Consider the following 16,432-nt stretch of genomic DNA (forward strand, 5'->3'; position numbering starts at 1 on the left):
ACGGAGCACACAGTGATAATTCGAAATCTGATTGGGTTAGGTTGAGAAAGTGAGCACACGGAGCACACAGTGATAAATGGAAATGCATAAATGGAAGTGTAACTGGGACAGGTTGAGAGAGTGGGCACACGCAGCACACAGTGATAAATGGAAATCTGCCTGGGGCAGGGTGAGAGAGTGGGCACATGGAGCACACAGTGATAAATGGAAGTGTGATTGACACAGTTTGATACAGTGGGTATGCGGAGCATGCAGTGATAATTGGAAGTGTGACTGGTAGAGGTTGAGAGACTGGGCACACACAGCACACAGTGAGAAATGGAAATGTGACTGGGACAGGTTGGGAGACTGGGAACACACAGCGCACAGTGATAAATGGAATTGTGATTGAGACAGGTTGAGACAGTGGGCATGCGGAGCACACAGTGATAATTGGAAGTGTGACTGGTAGAGGTTGAGAGACTGGGCACACGCAGCACACAGTGATGAACGGAAATCTGGCTGGGACAGGTTGAGACAGTGTTATATCGAAATGTGACTGGGTCAGGTTGAGACAGTGGGCACACGGAGCACACAGTGATAAATGGTTGTGGATAAATGGAAGTATGACTGATACAGGTTGAGATAGTGGGCACATGCAGCACACAGTGATAAATGGAAATGTGACTGGGGCAGGTTTGGAGAGCGGGCACACGGAGCACACAGTGATAAATGGAACTGTGACTGGGACAGGTTGTGAGAGCGGGCATATGCAGCACACATTGATAAATGGAAGTCGATAAATGGAAGTGACTGGGACAGGTTGAGCGAGTGGTCACACGCAGCACACAGTGATAAATGGAAATGTGACTGGGACCGTTTTAGAGAGTGGGCGCACACAGCGAACAGTGATAAATGGAAATGTGACTGGGACAGGTTGAGAGAGTGGGCACGCGGTGCACACTGTGATAAATGGAAGTGGATAAATGGCAGTGTGACTGGGACAGGTTTAGAGTCTGCGCACACGCAGCACACAGTGATAAATGAAAATGTGACTGGGACAGGTTGGGAGACTGGGCACACGCAGCACACAGTGATAAATGGAAGTGTGATTGAGACAGGTTGAGACAGTGGGCATGCGGAGCACACAGTGATAATTGGAAGTGTGACTGGTAGAGGTTGAGAGACTGGGGACACGCAGCACACAGTGATAAATGGAAATGTGACTGGTACAGGTTGAGAGAGTCGGCACATGGAGCACCCAGTGAGAAATGGAAATGTGACTGGGTCAGGTTGAGAGAGTGGGCACACGGAGCACACAGTGATAAATGGTAGTGGATAAATGGAAGTGTGACTGATACAGGTTGAGAGAGTAGGCACATGGAGCATACACTAATAAATGGAAATGTGACTGGGACAGGTTGAGTGAGTGGGTACACGGAGCACACAGTGATAAATGGAAATTTGACTGGGACAGGTTCAGATAGTGGGCACACGCAGCACACAGTCATAAATGGAAATGTGACTGGCACAGGGTCAGAGACTGGGCACACGCCGCACACGGTGATAAATGAAAATATGACTGGGATAGGTTGAGAGAGTGGGCACATGGAGCACACAGTGATAAATGGAAAAGTGACGGGGTCAGGTTTAGAGAGTGGGCACATGGAGCACAGAGTGATAAATGGAAATGTGACTGGGTGAGGTTGCGAGAGTGGGCACCCGCAGCACTCAGTGATAAATGAAAATATGACTGGGACAGGTTCAGAGCGTAGGCACACGCAGCACACACTGATGAATGGAAATGTGACTGGGACAGGTTGAGAGAGTGGGCATGCGGAGCACACAGTGATAAATGGAAGTGTGACTGGGACAGGTTGAGAGAGTGGGCACACGCAGCACTCAGTGATGAATGGAAATGTGACTGGGACAGGTTGAGAGAGTGGGCACAGGGAACACACAGTGATAAATGGAAATGTGACTGGGACAGGTTGAGAGAGTGGGCACACGGAGCATACAGTGATAAATGGAAATGTGACTGGGACAGGTTGAGAGAGTGGGCATGCGGAGCACACAGTGATAAATGGAAATATGACTGGGATAGGTTGAGAGAGTGGGCACATGGAGCACACAGTGATAAATGGAAGTGTGACTGGGACAGGTTGAGAGAGTGGGCACCCGAAGCACACAGTGATAATTGGAACTGCGACTGGGACAGGTTGAGAGAGTGGGCACACTGAGCATACAGTGATAAGTGGAAATGTGACTGGGACAGGTTGATAGAGTGGGCATGCGGAGCACACAGTGATAAATAGAAGTGTGACTAGGACAGGTTGAGAGAGTGGGCACACGCAGCACACTGTGATAAGTGGAAATGTGACTGGGACAGGTTGAGAGAGTTAGCACACGCAGCACACAGTGATAAATGGAAATGTGAGTGGGACAGGTTGAGAGAGTGGGCACACGCAGCACACGGTCATAAATGGAAGTGCGCCTGGGAGAGTTTGGGAGAGTGGGCACGCGCAGCTCACAGTGATAAATGGAAATGAGACTTGGACAGGTTGAGAGAGTGGGCAGACGCAGGACACAGTGATAAATGGAAATGTAACTGGGACAGGTTGAGAGAGTGGGCACACACAGCACACAGTGATAAATGGAAATATGACTGGGGTAGGTTGAGAGAGTGGGCACATGGAGCACACAGTGATAAATGCAAGTGTGACTGGGACAGGTTGAGAGAGTGGGCACACGCAGCACACAGTGATAAATGGAAATGTGACAGGCACAGGTGGAGAAAGTGGGCACACGCAGCAAACTTTGATAAATGCAAGTGTGACTGGGAGACGTTGAGAGAGTGGGTACATGGAGCACACAGTGATCAATGGAAATGTGACTGGGACAGGTTTAGAGAGTGGGCGCATGGAGCACACAGTGATAAATGGAAATGTGACTGGGACAAGTTGAGAGAGTGGGCACCCGCAGCACACAGTGATAAATGGAACTGCGACTGGAATAGGTTGAGAGAGTGGGCACATGGAGCACACAGTGATAAATGGAAATGTGACTGGGACAGGTTTAGAGAGTGGGCACATGGAGCACACAGTGATAAATGGAAATGTGACTGGGACAGGTTGAGAGATGGTCATGCGGAGCAGACAGTGATAAATGGAAGTATGACTGGGACAGGTTGAGAGAGTGCGCACACGGAGCATACAGTGATAAATGGAAGTGTGAGTGGGACAGGTTGAGAGAGTGGGCACCCGCAGCACACAGTGATAAATGGAAACTTGACTGTGACAAGTTGAGAGAGTGGGCACAGGGACCACACAGTGATAAATGGAAATATGACTGTGATAGGTTGAGAGAGTGGGTACATGGAGCACACAGTGATAAATGGAAATGTGACTGGGACAGGTTAAGAGAGTTGAGACACGCAGCACACAGTGATAAATGGAAATGTTACTGGGACAGGTTGAGAGAGTGGGCACACGCAGCACTCAGTGATAAGTGGAAATGTGACGGGGACAGGTTGAGAGAGTTGGCACACGCAGCACACATTGATAAATGGAAATGTGAGTGGGAGAAGTTGAGACAGTGGGCACACGCAGCACACAGTCATAAATGGAAGTGTGCCTGGGAGAGGTTGGGCGAGTGGGCACGCGCAGCTCACAGTGATAAATGGAAATGTGACTGGAATAGGTTGAGAGAGTGGGCAGATGGAGCACACACTGATAAATGGAAATGTGACTGGGACAGGTTTAGACAGTGGGCACCCGCAGCACACAGTGATAAATGGAACTGCGACTGGGACAGGTTCAGAGAATGGGCACACGGAGCACACAGTAATAATTGGAAATGTGACTGGGAAAAGTGAGAAAGCGGGCACAAGCAGCACTCAGTGATAAATGGAAATGTGACTGGGACAGGTTGAGAGCATGGGCACACGCAGCACATAGTGATAAATGGAAATGTGACTGGGACAGGTTCAGAGTGTGGGCACACGCAGCACCCAGTGCTAAATGGAAATATGACTGGGACAGGTTGAGAGACTGGGCACATGGAGCACACAGTGATAAATGGAAGTGTAACTGGGACAGGTTGAGAGAGTAGGCACGCGGAGAATACAGTGTTAAATGGAAATGTGACTGGGACAGGTTGACAGAGTGGGCATGCGGAGCACACAGTGATAAATGGAAGTGTGACTGGGACAGGTTGAGAGAGTGCGCACACGGAGCATACAGTGAGAAATGGAAAAGTGACTCGGACAGGTTGAGAGAGTGCGCACACGCAGCACACAGTGATAAATGGAAATGTGACTGGGACAGGTTGAGAAAGTGGGCACACGCTGCACACAGTGATAAATGGAAATGTGACAAGGACAGGTTGAGAGACTGGGCATATGCAGCACACAGTAATAAATGGAAATGTGACTGGCACAGGTTGAGAGACTGGGTAGACGCAGCACACAGTGATGAATGGAAATGTGACTGGGACAGGTTTAGAGAGTGGGCACAAGCAGCACCCTGTGATAAATGGAAATGTGACTGGGACAGGTTGAGAGAGTGGGCACCTGCAGCACACCATGATAAATGGAAGTGTGCCTGGGACAGGTTTGGAGAGTGGGCACGCACAGCTCACAGTGATAAATGGAAATGTGACTGGGGCAGGTTGAGAGAGTGGGCACAGGGAGCACACACTGATAAATGGAAATGTGACTGGAATAGGTTGAGAGAGTGGGCACATGGAGCACACACTGATAGATGTAAATGTGACTGGGAGAGGTTGACAGAGTGGGCACATGGAGCACACAGTGATAAATGGAAATGTGACGGGGACAGGTTTAGAGAGTGGGCACACGCAGCACACACTGATAAATGGAAATGTGACTGGGACAGGTTGAGAGAGTGGGCATGCGGAGCACACAGTGATAAATGGAAGTGTGACTGGGACAGGTTGAGAGAGTGGGCACACGCAGCACACAGTGATAAATGGAAATGTGACTGGGACAGGTTGAGAGATTGGGCACACACAGCACACGGTGTTAAATGGAAATGTGACTGGGACAGCTTGAGAGAGTGGGCACACGCAGCGCTCAGTTATAAATGGAAATGTGACAGGGACAGGTTGAGAGAGTGGGCATGCGGAGCACACAGTGATAAATGGAAGTATGACTGGGACAGTTTGAGAGAGTGCGCACACGGAGCATACAGTGATAAATGTAAGTGTGATTGGGAAAGGTTGAGAGAGTGTGCACCCGCAGCTCACAGTGATAACTGGAAATTTGACTGCAACAAGTTGGGAGAGTGGACACAGTGACCACACAGTGATAAATGGAAATATGACTGGGATAGGTTGAGAGAGTGGGTACATGCAGCACACAGTGATAAATGGAAATGTGACTGGGACAGGTTGAGAGAGTGGGCACACGCAGCACTCAGTGATAAGTGGAAATGTGACTGGGACAGGTTGAGAGAGTTGGCACACGCAGCACCCAGTGATTAATGGAAATGTGAGTGGGACAGCTTGACAGAGTGGGCACACGCAGCACACTGTGATAAGTGGAAATGTGACTGGGACAGGTTGAGAGAGTTAGCACACGCAGCACACAGTGATAAATGGAAATGTGAGTGGGACAGGTTGAGTCAGTGGGCACACGCAGCACACAGTCATAAATGGAAGTGTGGTTGGGAGAGTGGGCACGCGCAGCTCACAGTGATAAATGGAAATGTGACTGGGACAGGTTGAGAAAGTGGGCACACGGAGCACTCTGTGATAAATGGAAATGTGACTGGGACAAGTTGAGAGAGTGGGCACCCGCAGCACACAGTGATAAATGGAACTGCGACTGGGACAGGTTGAGAGAGTGGGCACACGGAGCATACACTAATAAATGGAACTGCGACTGGGACAGGTTGAGAGTGTGGGCATGCGGAGCACTCAGTGATAAATGGAAATATGACTGGGATAGGTTGAGAGAGTGGGCACATGGAGCACACAGTGATAAATGGAAGTGTGACTGGGACAGGTTGAGAGAGTTAGCACACGCAGCACACGCAGCACACAGTGATAATTGGAAATGTGAGTGGGACAGGTTGAGACAGTGGGCACACGCAGCACACAGTCATAAATGGAAGTGTGGTTGGGAGAGTGGGCACGCGCAGCTCACAGTGATAAATGGAAATGTGACTGGGACAGGTTGAGAGAGTGGGCACACGCAGCACACAGTGATGAATGGAAATATGACTGGGATAGGTTGAGAGAGAGGGCACATGGAGCACACAGTGATAAATGCAAGTGTGACTGGGACAGGTTGAGAGAGTGGGCACACGGAGCATACAGTGATGAATGGAAATGTGACTGGGACAGGTTGAGAGAGTGGGCATGCGGAGCACTCAGTGATAAATGGAAATATGACTGGGATAGGTTGAGAGAGTGGGCGCATGGAGCACACAGTGATAAATGGAAGTGTGACTGGGACAGGTTGAGAGTGGGCACACGCAGCACAGAGTGATAAATGGAAATGTGAGTGGGACAAGTTGAGACAGTGGGCACACGCAGCACACAGTCATAAATGGAAGTGTGCCTGGGAGAGGTTGGGAGAGTGGGCACGCGCAGCTCACAGTGATAAATGGAAATGTGACTGGGACAGGTTGAGAGAGTGGGCACAGGGAGCACACAGTGATAAATAGAAATGTGACTGGAATAGGTTGAGAGAGTGGGCAGATGGAGCACACACTGATAAATGTAAATGTGACTGGGAGAGGTTGAGAGAGTGGGCACACGGAGCATACACTAATAAATGGAAATGTGACTGGGACAGGTTTAGACAGTGGGCACAAGGAGCACACAGTGATAAATGAAAATGTGACTGGGACAAGTTGACAGAGTGGGCACCCGCAGCACACAGTGATAAATGGAAATGTGACTGGCACAGGGTCAGAGACTGGGCACACGCCGCACACGGTGATAAATGAAAATATGACTGGGATAGGTTGAGAGAGTGGGCACATGGAGCACACAGTGATAAATGGAAAAGTGACGGGGTCAGGTTTAGAGAGTGGGCACATGGAGCACAGAGTGATAAATGGAAATGTGACTGGGTGAGGTTGCGAGAGTGGGCACCCGCAGCACTCAGTGATAAATGAAAATATGACTGGGACAGGTTCAGAGCGTAGGCACACGCAGCACACACTGATGAATGGAAATGTGACTGGGACAGGTTGAGAGAGTGGGCATGCGGAGCACACAGTGATAAATGGAAGTGTGACTGGGACAGGTTGAGAGAGTGGGCACACGCAGCACTCAGTGATGAATGGAAATGTGACTGGGACAGGTTGAGAGAGTGGGCACAGGGAACACACAGTGATAAATGGAAATGTGACTGGGACAGGTTGAGAGAGTGGGCACACGGAGCATACAGTGATAAATGGAAATGTGACTGGGACAGGTTGAGAGAGTGGGCATGCGGAGCACACAGTGATAAATGGAAATATGACTGGGATAGGTTGAGAGAGTGGGCACATGGAGCACACAGTGATAAATGGAAGTGTGACTGGGACAGGTTGAGAGAGTGGGCACCCGAAGCACACAGTGATAATTGGAACTGCGACTGGGACAGGTTGAGAGAGTGGGCACACTGAGCATACAGTGATAAGTGGAAATGTGACTGGGACAGGTTGATAGAGTGGGCATGCGGAGCACACAGTGATAAATAGAAGTGTGACTAGGACAGGTTGAGAGAGTGGGCACACGCAGCACACTGTGATAAGTGGAAATGTGACTGGGACAGGTTGAGAGAGTTAGCACACGCAGCACACAGTGATAAATGGAAATGTGAGTGGGACAGGTTGAGAGAGTGGGCACACGCAGCACACGGTCATAAATGGAAGTGCGCCTGGGAGAGTTTGGGAGAGTGGGCACGCGCAGCTCACAGTGATAAATGGAAATGAGACTTGGACAGGTTGAGAGAGTGGGCAGACGCAGGACACAGTGATAAATGGAAATGTAACTGGGACAGGTTGAGAGAGTGGGCACACACAGCACACAGTGATAAATGGAAATATGACTGGGGTAGGTTGAGAGAGTGGGCACATGGAGCACACAGTGATAAATGCAAGTGTGACTGGGACAGGTTGAGAGAGTGGGCACACGCAGCACACAGTGATAAATGGAAATGTGACAGGCACAGGTGGAGAAAGTGGGCACACGCAGCAAACTTTGATAAATGCAAGTGTGACTGGGAGACGTTGAGAGAGTGGGTACATGGAGCACACAGTGATCAATGGAAATGTGACTGGGACAGGTTTAGAGAGTGGGCGCATGGAGCACACAGTGATAAATGGAAATGTGACTGGGACAAGTTGAGAGAGTGGGCACCCGCAGCACACAGTGATAAATGGAACTGCGACTGGAATAGGTTGAGAGAGTGGGCACATGGAGCACACAGTGATAAATGGAAATGTGACTGGGACAGGTTTAGAGAGTGGGCACATGGAGCACACAGTGATAAATGGAAATGTGACTGGGACAGGTTGAGAGATGGTCATGCGGAGCAGACAGTGATAAATGGAAGTATGACTGGGACAGGTTGAGAGAGTGCGCACACGGAGCATACAGTGATAAATGGAAGTGTGAGTGGGACAGGTTGAGAGAGTGGGCACCCGCAGCACACAGTGATAAATGGAAACTTGACTGTGAGAAGTTGAGAGAGTGGGCACAGGGACCACACAGTGATAAATGGAAATATGACTGTGATAGGTTGAGAGAGTGGGTACATGGAGCACACAGTGATAAATGGAAATGTGACTGGGACAGGTTAAGAGAGTTGAGACACGCAGCACACAGTGATAAATGGAAATGTTACTGGGACAGGTTGAGAGAGTGGGCACACGCAGCACTCAGTGATAAGTGGAAATGTGACGGGGACAGGTTGAGAGAGTTGGCACACGCAGCACACATTGATAAATGGAAATGTGAGTGGGAGAAGTTGAGACAGTGGGCACACGCAGCACACAGTCATAAATGGAAGTGTGCCTGGGAGAGGTTGGGCGAGTGGGCACGCGCAGCTCACAGTGATAAATGGAAATGTGACTGGAATAGGTTGAGAGAGTGGGCAGATGGAGCACACACTGATAAATGGAAATGTGACTGGGACAGGTTTAGACAGTGGGCACCCGCAGCACACAGTGATAAATGGAACTGCGACTGGGACAGGTTCAGAGAATGGGCACACGGAGCACACAGTAATAATTGGAAATGTGACTGGGAAAAGTGAGAAAGCGGGCACAAGCAGCACTCAGTGATAAATGGAAATGTGACTGGGACAGGTTGAGAGCATGGGCACACGCAGCACATAGTGATAAATGGAAATGTGACTGGGACAGGTTCAGAGTGTGGGCACACGCAGCACCCAGTGCTAAATGGAAATATGACTGGGACAGGTTGAGAGACTGGGCACATGGAGCACACAGTGATAAATGGAAGTGTAACTGGGACAGGTTGAGAGAGTAGGCACGCGGAGAATACAGTGTTAAATGGAAATGTGACTGGGACAGGTTGACAGAGTGGGCATGCGGAGCACACAGTGATAAATGGAAGTGTGACTGGGACAGGTTGAGAGAGTGCGCACACGGAGCATACAGTGAGAAATGGAAAAGTGACTCGGACAGGTTGAGAGAGTGCGCACACGCAGCACACAGTGATAAATGGAAATGTGACTGGGACAGGTTGAGAAAGTGGGCACACGCTGCACACAGTGATAAATGGAAATGTGACAAGGACAGGTTGAGAGACTGGGCATATGCAGCACACAGTAATAAATGGAAATGTGACTGGCACAGGTTGAGAGACTGGGTAGACGCAGCACACAGTGATGAATGGAAATGTGACTGGGACAGGTTTAGAGAGTGGGCACAAGCAGCACCCTGTGATAAATGGAAATGTGACTGGGACAGGTTGAGAGAGTGGGCACCTGCAGCACACCATGATAAATGGAAGTGTGCCTGGGACAGGTTTGGAGAGTGGGCACGCACAGCTCACAGTGATAAATGGAAATGTGACTGGGGCAGGTTGAGAGAGTGGGCACAGGGAGCACACACTGATAAATGGAAATGTGACTGGAATAGGTTGAGAGAGTGGGCACATGGAGCACACACTGATAGATGTAAATGTGACTGGGAGAGGTTGACAGAGTGGGCACATGGAGCACACAGTGATAAATGGAAATGTGACGGGGACAGGTTTAGAGAGTGGGCACACGCAGCACACACTGATAAATGGAAATGTGACTGGGACAGGTTGAGAGAGTGGGCATGCGGAGCACACAGTGATAAATGGAAGTGTGACTGGGACAGGTTGAGAGAGTGGGCACACGCAGCACACAGTGATAAATGGAAATGTGACTGGGACAGGTTGAGAGATTGGGCACACACAGCACACGGTGTTAAATGGAAATGTGACTGGGACAGCTTGAGAGAGTGGGCACACGCAGCGCTCAGTGATAAATGGAAATGTGACAGGGACAGGTTGAGAGAGTGGGCATGCGGAGCACACAGTGATAAATGGAAGTATGACTGGGACAGTTTGAGAGAGTGCGCACACGGAGCATACAGTGATAAATGTAAGTGTGATTGGGAAAGGTTGAGAGAGTGTGCACCCGCAGCTCACAGTGATAACTGGAAATTTGACTGCAACAAGTTGGGAGAGTGGACACAGTGACCACACAGTGATAAATGGAAATATGACTGGGATAGGTTGAGAGAGTGGGTACATGCAGCACACAGTGATAAATGGAAATGTGACTGGGACAGGTTGAGAGAGTGGGCACACGCAGCACTCAGTGATAAGTGGAAATGTGACTGGGACAGGTTGAGAGAGTTGGCACACGCAGCACCCAGTGATTAATGGAAATGTGAGTGGGACAGCTTGACAGAGTGGGCACACGCAGCACACTGTGATAAGTGGAAATGTGACTGGGACAGGTTGAGAGAGTTAGCACACGCAGCACACAGTGATAAATGGAAATGTGAGTGGGACAGGTTGAGTCAGTGGGCACACGCAGCACACAGTCATAAATGGAAGTGTGGTTGGGAGAGTGGGCACGCGCAGCTCACAGTGATAAATGGAAATGTGACTGGGACAGGTTGAGAAAGTGGGCACACGGAGCACTCTGTGATAAATGGAAATGTGACTGGGACAAGTTGAGAGAGTGGGCACCCGCAGCACACAGTGATAAATGGAACTGCGACTGGGACAGGTTGAGAGAGTGGGCACACGGAGCATACACTAATAAATGGAACTGCGACTGGGACAGGTTGAGAGTGTGGGCATGCGGAGCACTCAGTGATAAATGGAAATATGACTGGGATAGGTTGAGAGAGTGGGCACATGGAGCACACAGTGATAAATGGAAGTGTGACTGGGACAGGTTGAGAGAGTTAGCACACGCAGCACACGCAGCACACAGTGATAATTGGAAATGTGAGTGGGACAGGTTGAGACAGTGGGCACACGCAGCACACAGTCATAAATGGAAGTGTGGTTGGGAGAGTGGGCACGCGCAGCTCACAGTGATAAATGGAAATGTGACTGGGACAGGTTGAGAGAGTGGGCACACGCAGCACACAGTGATGAATGGAAATATGACTGGGATAGGTTGAGAGAGAGGGCACATGGAGCACACAGTGATAAATGCAAGTGTGACTGGGACAGGTTGAGAGAGTGGGCACACGGAGCATACAGTGATGAATGGAAATGTGACTGGGACAGGTTGAGAGAGTGGGCATGCGGAGCACTCAGTGATAAATGGAAATATGACTGGGATAGGTTGAGAGAGTGGGCGCATGGAGCACACAGTGATAAATGGAAGTGTGACTGGGACAGGTTGAGAGTGGGCACACGCAGCACAGAGTGATAAATGGAAATGTGAGTGGGACAAGTTGAGACAGTGGGCACACGCAGCACACAGTCATAAATGGAAGTGTGCCTGGGAGAGGTTGGGAGAGTGGGCACGCGCAGCTCACAGTGATAAATGGAAATGTGACTGGGACAGGTTGAGAGAGTGGGCACAGGGAGCACACAGTGATAAATAGAAATGTGACTGGAATAGGTTGAGAGAGTGGGCAGATGGAGCACACACTGATAAATGTAAATGTGACTGGGAGAGGTTGAGAGAGTGGGCACACGGAGCATACACTAATAAATGGAAATGTGACTGGGACAGGTTTAGACAGTGGGCACAAGGAGCACACAGTGATAAATGAAAATGTGACTGGGACAAGTTGACAGAGTGGGCACCCGCAGCACACAGTGATAAATGGAACTGCGACTGGGACAGGTTGAGAGAGTGGGCACACGGAGCATACACTAATAAATGGAAATGTGACTGGGACAGGTTGAGTGAGTGGGTACACGGAGCACACAGTGATAAATGCAAATTTGACTGGGACAGGTTCAGATAGTGGGCACACGCAGCACACAGTCATAAATGGAAATGTGACTGGCACAGGGTCAGAGAGTGGGCACACGCCGCACACGGTGATAAATGGAAATATGACTGGGATAGGTTGAGAGAGTGGGCACATGGAGCACACAGTGTTAAATGGAAATGTGACTGGGACAGGTTGAGAGAGTGGGCACCTGCAGCACACCACGATAAATGGAAGTGTGCCTGGGACAGGTTTGGAGAGTGGGCACGCACAGCTCACAGTGATAAATGGAAATGTGACTGGGGCAGGTTGAGAGAGTGGGCACAGGGAGCACACACTGATAAATGGAAATGTGACTGGAATAGGTTGAGAGAGTGGGCACATGGAGCACACACTGATAGATGTAAATGTGACTGGGAGAGGTTGACAGAGTGGGCACATGGAGCACACAGTGATAAATGGAAATGTGACGGGGACAGGTTTAGAGAGTGGGCACACGCAGCACACACTGATAAATGGAAATGTGACTGGGACAGGTTGAGAGAGTGGGCATGCGGAGCACACAGTGATAAATGGAAGTGTGACTGGGACAGGTTGAGAGAGTGGGCACACGCAGCGCTCAGTGATAAATGGAAATGTGACGGACAGGTTGAGAGACTGGGCATACGCAGCACACAGTGATAAATGGAAATGTCACTGGGATAGGTTGAAAGACTGGGCAGACACAGGACACAGTGATAAATGGAAATTTGACTGGCACTGGTTGAGAGAGTGGGCACATGGAGCACACAGTGATGAATGGAAATGTGACTGGGACAGGTTTAGAGAGTGGGCACATGGAGCACACAGTGATAAAGGGAAATGTGACTGGGACAGGTTGAGAGAGTGGGCATGCGGAGTACACAGTGATAAATGGAAGTATGACTGGGACAGTTTGAGAGAGTGCGCACACGGAGCATACAGTGATAAATGTAAGTGTGAGTGGGGAAGGTTGAGAGAGTGTGCACCCGCAGCTCACAGTGATAACTGGAAATTTGACTGCAACAAGTTGGGAGAGTGGGCACAGTGACCACACAGTGATAAATGGAAATATGACTGGGATAGGTTGAGAGAGTGGGTACATGCAGCACACAGTGATAAATGGAAATGTGACTGGGACAGGTTGAGAGAGTGGGCACACGCAGCACTCAGTGATAAGTGGAAATGTGACTGGGACAGGTTGAGAGAGTTGGCACACGCAGCACCCAGTGATTAATGGAAATGTGAGTGGGACAGCTTGACAGAGTGGGCACACGCAGCACACTGTGATAAGTGGAAATGTGACTGGGACAGGTTGAGAGAGTTAGCACACGCAGCACACAGTGATAAATGGAAATGTGAGTTGGACAGGTTGAGTCAGTGGGCACACGCAGCACACAGTCATAAATGGAAGTGTGGTTGGGAGAGTGGGCACGCGCAGCTCACAGTGATAAATGGAAATGTGACTGGGACAGGTTGAGAAAGTGGGCACACGGAGCACTCTGTGATAAATGGAAATGTGACTGGAAAAGGTTGAGAGAGTGGGCAGATGGAGCACACACTGATAAATGTAAATGTGACTGGGAGAGGTTGAAAGAGTGGGCACATGGAGCACACAGTGATAAATGGAAATGTGACTGGAACAGGTTTAGAGAGTGGGCACATGGAGCACACAGTGATAAATGGAAATGTGACTGGGACAAGTTGAGAGAGTGGGCACCCGCAGCACACAGTGATAAATGGAACTGCGACTGGGACAGGTTGAGAGAGTGGGCACACGGAGCATACACTAATAAATGGAAAAGTGACTGGGACAGGTTGAGTGAGTGGGTACACGGAGCACACAGTGATAAATGGAAATGTGACTGGGACAGGGTGAGAGAGGTGGCACACGGAGCATACAGTGATAAATGGAAATGTGACTGGGACAGGTTGAGAGTGTGGGCATGCGGAGCACTCAGTGATAAATGGAAATATGACTGGGATAGGTTGAGAGAGTGGGCACATGGAGCACACAGTGATAAATGGAAGTGTGACTGGGACAGGTTGAGAGAGTTAGCACACGCAGCACACGCAGCACACAGTGATAATTGGAAATGTGAGTGGGACAGGTTGAGACAGTGGGCACACGCAGCACACAGTCATAAATGGAAGTGTGGTTGGGAGAGTGGGCACGCGCAGCTCACAGTGATAAATGGAAATGTGACTGGGACAGGTTGAGAGAGTGGGCACACGCAGCACACAGTGATGAATGGAAATATGACTGGGATAGGTTGAGAGAGAGGGCACATGGAGCACACAGTGATAAATGCAAGTGTGACTGGGACAGGTTGAGAGAGTGGGCACACGGAGCATACAGTGATGAATGGAAATGTGACTGGGACAGGTTGAGAGAGTGGGCATGCGGAGCACTCAGTGATAAATGGAAATATGACTGGGATAGGTTGAGAGAGTGGGCGCATGGAGCACACAGTGATAAATGGAAGTGTGACTGGGACAGGTTGAGAGTGGGCACACGGAGCATACAGTGATAAATGGAAATGTGACTGGGACAGGTTGAGAGAGTGGGCATGCGGAGCACACAGTGATGAATGAAAATGTGACTGGGACAGTTTGAGAGAGTGGGCACACGCAGCACACAGTGATAAATGGAAATGTGACAGGCACAGGTGGAGAGAGTGGGCACACGCAGCACACAGTGATAAATGAAAGTGTGCCTGGGACAGCTTGAGAGAGTAGGCACACGCAGCACACAGTGATAAATGGAAATGTGACTGGAATTGGTTGAGAGAGTGGGCACATGGAGCACACAATGATAGATGTAAATGTGACTGGGAGAGGTTGAGAGAGTGGGCACATGGAGCACACAGTGATAAATGGAAAAGTGACGGGGTCAGGTTTAGAGAGTGGGCACATGGAGCACAGAGTGATAAATGGAAATGTGACTGGGTGAGGTTGCGAGAGTGGGCACCCGCAGCACTCAGTGATAAATGAAAATATGACTGGGACAGGTTCAGAGCGTAGGCACACGCAGCACACACTGATGAATGCAAATGTGACCGGGACAGGTTGAGAGAGTGGGCATGCGGAGCACACAGTGATAAATGGAAGTGTGACTGGGAGAGGTTGAGAGAGTGGGCACACGCAGCACTCAGTGATGAATGCAAATGTGACTGGGACAGGTTGAGAGAGTGGGCACAGGGAACACACAGTGATAAATGGAAATGTGACTGGGACAGGTTGAGAGAGTGGGCACACGCAGCACACAGTGATAAATGGAAATATGACTGGGGTAGGTTGAGAGAGTGGGCACATGGAGCACACAGTGATAAATGCAAGTGTGACTGGGACAGGTTGAGAGAGTGGGCACACGCAGCACACAGTGATAAATGGAAATGTGACAGGCACAGGTGGAGAAAGTGGGCACACGCAGCAAACTTTGATAAATGCAAGTGTGACTGGGAGAGGTTGAGAGAGTGGGTACATGGAGCACACAGTGATCAATGGAAATGTGACTGGGACAGGTTTATAGAGTGGGCACATGGAGCACACAGTGATAAATGGAAATGTGACTGGGACAAGTTGAGAGAGTGGGCACCCGCAGCACACAGTGATAAATGGAACTGCGACTGGAATAGGTTGAGAGAGTGGGCACATGGAGCACACAGTGATAAATGGAAATGTAACTGGGACAGGTTTAGAGAGTGGGCACATGGAGCACACAGTGATAAATGGAAATGTGACTGGGACAGGTTTAGAGAGTGGGCACATGGAGCACACAGTGATAAATGGAAGTGTGAGTGGGACAGGTTGAGAGAGTGGGCACCCGCAGCACACAGTGATAAATGGAAACTTGACTGCGACAAGTTGAGAGAGTGGGCACAGGGACCACACAGTGATAAATGGAAATATGACTGGGATAGGTTGAGAGAGTGGGTACATGGAGCACACAGTGATAAATGGAAATGTTACTGGGACAGGTTGAGAGAGTGGGCACACGCAGCACACAG

This window comes from Mobula birostris, chromosome 8 (assembly GCF_030028105.1).
Source record: "Mobula birostris isolate sMobBir1 chromosome 8, sMobBir1.hap1, whole genome shotgun sequence".
In the NCBI taxonomy this organism is placed as follows: domain Eukaryota; kingdom Metazoa; phylum Chordata; class Chondrichthyes; order Myliobatiformes; family Myliobatidae; genus Mobula; species Mobula birostris.